This window comes from Lycium ferocissimum, chromosome 6, assembly GCF_029784015.1.
Source record: "Lycium ferocissimum isolate CSIRO_LF1 chromosome 6, AGI_CSIRO_Lferr_CH_V1, whole genome shotgun sequence".
Taxonomy (NCBI): Eukaryota; Viridiplantae; Streptophyta; class Magnoliopsida; order Solanales; family Solanaceae; genus Lycium; species Lycium ferocissimum.
In genome coordinates this window covers 21003474-21011109 of record NC_081347.1, presented here as the reverse complement: position 1 = coordinate 21011109, position 7636 = coordinate 21003474, and the positions used below count along the sequence as shown (strand labels likewise).

Sequence of the window (7636 nt, the reverse complement as noted above, 5' to 3'; positions counted from 1 at the left end):
CCATTTTTGTTTTAGCCCAAAGTACTCGACATTTTCGCAAGAAAAGTAAAAGAAAAATATAATAATAATGATGATGATTTTTCAATGTGATCAGCTAATGCAGGTGCATAATGAACTATCTGCAATTGAACTGTATCTCTTGCTTCCATTGAAAGGTCTCACTTTTGCAATTTCTCTTTAAACAGAGATGTTTCGGACAAAGTATCACGACCCAAATTAGCTGAGTCGCGCGGGCACCTACCTTTCCCACCTCGGTAGGCGAACCCTTATCCCAACAATCTCGAATACATGAAACAACAAGTAAATAAGCGGAAGAAATAGAAATACGTAAGTCTGACATAATAATAGATAGAATATGCAGAAGTACATCAAACCACCCCAGAAATCTGTCTAATCATACAAGAGCAACTAGCTAACATCTACGAGTCTGAAAATCTCAATAATACATCAAAAGTCTGAATATGTCTTGGAATATCAAAGAAGACATAAAATAAGGAAAGAATCTCCAAGGCGGCGGATGTCCTCGTGCTCACCCTGTAGACTCTCAGCAGCAACTCTCGCACCGCAATCGGCCACGAAAATTAGAGGTCGACCCTACCTGGAACTCTACATTCATAAAAGAATGCAGTAAGTGCAGGTCAGTACAAACAACAAGTACTGGTGGGTATCATAGGCCGACTAAGTTTAGCTAACACATATCAAGTCAATAAAGTAAGATAAACAGGTAATCAATCAAGGTAAAAGTCAAACACAAGCTAGAAATCAAGTACACGTCATCGCCTAGGTTATAACATCTAAACCCAATTGTGTCGAGTCTCAAATACTCAGTCCAAATCCGTATATCACAATTACATCACAATAATATCACAACAAAAGCCAAGTACAATGCAATGCAATAATGTATGAAGTGTATATGCAATGCAATGTTATGTACACATGTACTCCAGATGGAAATATCGACGTCTCGGTAGCACAACTCATGGGGGGCCCGTGAAGTCCATGTACCTCACGGCTCCGACACAAACCTCGGCAACCGCTAGCTCACAATTCCGGCAAAAAGCTCGGCAATCGCTATGCACAACCTCTATTCCAGGACAACCATTGGATGTTGGTCCTCACGTCACTCTCATCTAACTGAGCCCAGCTCATCACAGTGTTTCCTCAAATATCATCATTGTGTCAACAGTATATCATGAAGGATGAGAATGCGTGCAATGTATGAGTTCAGTGTCAATAATCAGATCAATATCACAATTACCACGCATAGGTAACGTCAACAAATAAGATACTACAATATCATGAAACAAAGCACAAGCCATATAGAATACTATCCTCGTATCAAACATCAACAAGTAAGATACTACAATATCATGAAAAAGGCTACGCAAGCCATATAGAACACTATCCTCGTATCAAACATCAATAAGTAAGATACTACAATATCATGAAAAAGGCTACACAAGCCATATAGAACACTATCCTTGTATCAAACATCAAGAAGTAAGATACTACAATAGTCTCCAATATCTACTATCACCACGTGGCATCAAGCCAACAACAATAGAACAAATCAAGTCACAACACAACGGGGTGGCTAGCCCCAATCATACAACAGGGCCCAACCTAAGTCAATATCCAACCCAACTTCATACTGGAAGGTTTACATGCTTTGTCCGACAATATTGTCTAAATATATGCTTCGCTAAACGAAGTCTCACCATAGGGTAAACCGTAACCCACCTGGAAGGCCGAACAACAAAATCACCAACAATCACACTATAGCCTTTCCTTTCCTTTGAGCCTCGAGATCAAGAAAGTCTATTCATATTCGAAATCTAGATTAGAAATCATGAATATCGGTACGTATATTGCTATCATTCAAATTGGATCAAAAACCAACCCTAGAATTTGGGAAAACGAGGCCTACAAGGGCAAAACGGGAAATTTAGGGATAAATTATCCAATTAAACACTAGGTGATCAAAATTCATCAACTAATTGCTAAATTAACTCAAGGATTCATCCAATTTCGAAATCCAAGCAAACCCCCCAATTTTAGGTATAAACCCTAACTCTTAAATTCAAGAATTCATCACTAATAATGAAAGGTATATGATTATTAACAACCTTAGATACATCATAATCTAGCATAAACCCAATCAATATCATCATTTAAAGCAACTTAGGAAGTCTAACCAATTTTATGAACTTCTCAAGAAAGACCCATTAACCCTCTTTCATGAAAACCCCAATTTCCTACTTTAGAAATCATGGATTAAAGCTTAAACCAAGGAATGAATCAAAGGGAAATACTTAGATTATGGTTTAGATCTTACCCCATGGAAGAAACTTGAAGAACATCCTTGAATTCTCCTAAACCCAAGCTTTCAAGATGAGAGAAACCCCAAAAAACATTAATAGCAAAAACGCCCACCGTTCGCTCGTTTACGTGCCAAACGATCCCAAAACTCGCTTTTGATGCCTCCAATGGATTTCTTGTGAAATTTCACTCAAGTTAGGCTTTTGAATCACTCCATTTGACCATATAATAAATGAGATATGTTGGTTTCAATATTTGGAAGAATGCAGATTTTTAAATACGAATTCAGTGGCAATTTCGTAATTAATCTGAAAAATCTGCCGACCCAATTCTTAGTAAAATGACCATAATTCCATCATACGATGTCGAAACTCGATGATTTCAGTTGCTATGGTTCCGAAATTATGATACAGATATAATGGTTCAGTCAAAACACGAATCAAAGGCCGTTAGCTCAATATGGTACCCTTTATGCTTAAATCGACGTCGAAATTGAAAACAAGCAACATACAACCCAAACTTATCCAAAACTCATCGGAATCTAACCAAACTTTGTGAACATGTCCAAAATCATCATACAAACTTACGGGAACTTTCAAAACATCTTGACATGTTGACCGTGGTCATCCATTCTAACTTGATTTGTTTGCCCGATGTTGACCGTGGTCAACTCCACCCCACCCCACCCCACCACCCACCCCACCCCACCCCACCTCCACTCAACCCCACCCTACCCCCACCCCTACCTGACCAACCCCAATCCCACCCCACACCACCCACCCCCGCTCCCCACCACCAACTTCACACCACCCACCCCCACCTCCCACCACCCACCCCACTCCACACCACTCCCACTATCTCCCATCCCTCACCCCAACCACCCACCCACTCACCCACCCCTCCACCTCTACTCATCACCCACCACGACTATGAATCATCTCCACCATTACTAGTGAATATAAATGTTTCATTTTTATCAAATAATATTTATTTTATTGTATTTATTTTTTGATATTTAGTTATTTTTTATTTGAATTGTATATTTATTATGTTTAAATGAATACATTATGCATATTCAGATGTTGAAAAACAAACAGTCTTAATCATTCAGTGTTCAGACCTAGAGGCAACATCTTAATCATTCAGATGTGCATTCAGATTCAGACGTCTTAATCTTAATGAAAACAAATGAGGCCTTAACCAGTTTCTCAACCAATGACCCAAATCACACCCGAACCCTTTGGAAACCAAACCAATGATGCCACTAAGTCATAAATCACCCTCCGGACCTAATGGATGTCATACCCTATTTTAACCTAGGTCAAAATAGTTTACAACATCCGGGTCGAGTTATGGACCGTCCTTTTGCTCCAAGTTGTCCGTTTTTCAAAGATTTCTTATCATTTCCGTTCCTTAGCCAACCAACCCTACAAAACACCAAAATAACATAAGAAACGATGTAAAAACACTTAAAAACAAGCAACACTTCTAGTGAAAAAGACATAAAATGTGCCGAAATTCACGGCACATCAATCTTAGTTCATAACCGGAGGACTTAATCTTGATAAATGGCATAATGAATTGAAAGGTGATTTAACTCTCTCTTAATGGTTTCTAATAATGGTTTCTCTAAGTTTGGTGAATGGTTTTATCTCTAGATTTCGAACTGCTTTACTTACATTGTTGCACTGCCTTATATTATATTATTTTATTTTACATTATTTATTGTCCCGGAGACACTCACCGAGTACCCAGTAGTCAGGCATACCATTGTTGTTTTTTATGGTGTGTCGTAACCTAGTAGAATTGTGTTCGTGATACTCCCACGACTTAGGAGAACTTGCTGCTTTCAAGACTATTCGGTGAGCCCACATGATTGTTCGTGGGGCACTATTCTATCTTTACTTTTCGTGTTTTAGTTTTCGGGCTGCGTCCCGATGATTTAGACATTTACTCATTATCTTAAAAGCTCCATAGATAGTTGTCAGATTGTGGGTAGTGTGTTGGAGTTGTCACACCCTATTTTAACCGGAGTCAAAATAATATATAACAACCCGGTAATTCCGGGGTTAATTAAATTTAAGGAGTCGCCACCTAATTATTTATGGTGAATTAGGGCACCTAAAATTATTAAAGTATTAATCTAGAGTTGATTTTATTAAAGTCTACGAAACCAAAAAGATCTAGGTACGGGTTCAACTAACCTAGAGGGAAGGTATTAGGCATCCTCTAAGTTCCATTAATAATGGTTAATCCGACCAGACTTAAATTTAATTAGGGTAATAGTGTAAATGTGACATTTTAAATGTTTTGGAAAATAACTTATAAATATATTGCTAAAATTTTAAAGTAGGATGTAATGATGTAATAATGTTATTTAAAATAAGACTTGTAGAAAATATGATAATTTGCATATAAGTAATAGTTTTTAGATGAAATTTTAATAGTTTTGAACTTTGGATAAACCATATTACAGCAATGTAGAAAAATCTGGATGTATAAATAGGATTCAAAAAGAAGTGAGTTTTCTTTTGTTGACTCTATTCGGTTATTTTAGACTAAAGTATACATAGCTGAATAAATCTTAAAAATACTGTTTATAAAGTATACTTGGATTAATACTTATAAATTAGTGACATCTGGAAAGTTTTTAAGATAATAAAAGCGAATCACGATTCTTTTAACTCAAAATATATAGTTGTGCTATTTTAAAATCAATTATTCTAAATAAAAATATATATAGTATAGATAAATAATTTAACATAAAAGGGGGAATGAAACCTATGGATTAATTGTCACTTCTTTTAAATTAACCACTCATTACACTAAACTAAACCTACTAATTCATTAGAGTTCATCTAAGCCAAGAAAAGACAAACAAGGTAAAGTATTGGTTGCACAATTCAAATTAAATGCACAAAATAAAACAAAGAAACAAATAAATTAAATGGGCTCAGCCCATTTTAGAGGTCTGCTGCGATTTGCTGTTGGGCTTCGGCCCAACGAAATTGTTTAGCAGATTGCTTCCGATGGGCTGATGGGTTTCGGCCCAGCGAATTTAATATATTGTGGATTTCCATGGTGGCGGTGTCGTTGAGTCTCAAAGTGGGACTCTTCGGCTTCGGTGTTCATGCAAAGAAAACAAAGAGAATAAAAGGTTAGATGGTAAAAAGGACTAATATTATGGCAGAATGAAATACATATAGCAAGAAATAAAATCACACCCAGATTTAACAATCACGGACAAATACATAAGCAACACTTTATGCATTAACTAAACTAATAAGAAATTGCAGTTAACTTGGAGTCGAAATTCGGTGGAGCCTGTAGAAGACATATCATAAAACAAGACTCTTTAGGCGACAGCCATTGTAAGTAAATTTGTTACATTGAGGTTTGATTTCAGAAAAGCCTAAACCAGTTTTATAAAAAAAAGTTCGCATGTTGTTTTGACAGTAGACCTTCTTGTCCATATTTGTTTTGTGGGTCAGATTCACAAGTGAAACATATCTAAATAATGAGCAAACATCATTTTCTGCATATATCAGTATACGAACAGCAGCAGCAGAATTACTACAGGGGATCCAGAAGAAAGAAGTCAGTCAAACCAAATCATGCTCGAGCTTCTCGACATATCATACGTTATCTATAAATGAATAAGGGAAGGAAGCAGGTATAAAAAAAAATCCTTTGAAAGTTTCTATAGACAGTCTCGGTTCTTGATTTTCACAAATAACATTGTCAAATATCCCTAGGCAATCTGACCCTTTCTACATTAGTTTTGACAGGATAATTTCTCCACATAAGCTCGGGATAGAACATATCAAGTTCAAACAAAGACATTCTCTTTAAGATTGTAATGTTTATAAAAACGAATGAGCCCTAGGGACATAGTTTCTACCTAGACCGCGACTAACGGATATTTCTAACAAAACAGCGAACACAAAATGACGACTCACAGTACCAAAACAAAGTAAAGCTAAGACGATTACAACATCAACCAAGCCATGTTGAACTCCAAATAATACAGAAATGCAGACTTAAGAAATTAATTTGAAATACTAAACAAAGAACAGAACATATACAGTTTGAAGTCCAAACATGATTTCAACACTACATTATCAGCTAAAGAAACTACACAGCAGACGATATTACCTTTTTGTGGCACAGTGAAGTGGGGACGTCAAGCCTCGAATCTACACTCGAACGCGACGAACTCAAACTCGAAATAAAGTCTTTCGAATCGAAAATGGACCGGAAAAGTTATGTATCCGAAGATGTTTAAAAAACCCAGATAAAGGTAAGCCACGGACCGAAAAAAAAATCCCCCCTTCCTACCGAGGATTTAGAGTGATATTTATAGAAGATGAAAACTAGGGTTTGTTCGGTTCGAAAATGGGTTTTAAATTGGGCGGGATTTCTAGCATGGGATTCAAATTGAGTCAAATCCCTGCTAATCCGAACGTTGAAGATGCCTTCACGTGATTTGCTTCAAATTTTCCAAAAATGGTTCGACCATTCTGTTTTTTTGAGGATATGTTTCGTTTGAAGGCGAGAATGGGAAATCCTTCATTTCATCCACAGAACGACGCAGGTGAGAAGATGTCAAGACAATTTTATTTTGTATGAAAATGGTTCGACAAGGCTGTTTATGGCTAAAGATGCCTTGGTTCTTGCTGAAAATGGAAGAGGGTGGTTGACTAGAGGGAGTTTGCACGAAAATGGCCAGCTTTAAACCTGCCATGGCTGTGGACGTTTGTTCTTGTTTAGAATAGGAAAGAAAATGAGAGGGGTTAGAGAGAGAGAGAGACGAGAGGGGTGCGGCTTGAAGTTGAAGAGATTAGGGTTGATGATGAAGGGGATAAATGGACGGGTCGGGTAGGAATGGATAATGGGCTGGGTGGAATGAAATTAAACATGGGCTGCTTATTTTAAGTTGGGCTGGCCGAATTTAACAGAGATGTGGGCTGGTCCAATTAATTAAAGTGTGGGCTGGTAGAGTTGAAAATCCCCTTCCATATTAATTATTTTGGACTTCTGATTTAATAATTAGTACAATATATATTATGTGAAGATAAATAGTAATTAGTATGTAGAAAGTAAAAGATTTAATAAAGTAAAATTAATTTAACGCGTACAAATCCTAAAATCAAATGACGACGAACCATTTTGAAAGTTGTGATAAAGCAATGCTAGTAACGTTGACAGTAAAATAGTGAAAATTAATAATAGTGAAAATAAAGTGTTTAGTTCGTCAATAAATTTAGAAGCCCGCAGAAATAAATAGGAATAAAGGAGGGACAAAATTGGGTGTCAA

At 36.8% G+C, this 7636-nt stretch overlaps 1 long non-coding RNA gene across 2 annotated transcripts; it reads right to left on the bottom strand.

Moving 5' to 3' along the window:
* Positions 1-324: 324 nt before the first annotated feature.
* LOC132060721 (uncharacterized) lies at positions 325-2412 on the bottom strand. 2 transcript variants are annotated; one of them, XR_009415990.1, is made up of 3 exons: positions 2336-2412; positions 1741-1818; positions 325-606 (listed from the first exon to the last, which is right to left on the bottom strand). It is a non-coding gene; the product is annotated as an uncharacterized LOC132060721 (long non-coding RNA). The 2 variants fall into 2 exon arrangements; XR_009415991.1 differs by lacking the exon at positions 1741-1818.
* Between the last annotated feature and the right edge of the window lie 5224 nt (positions 2413-7636).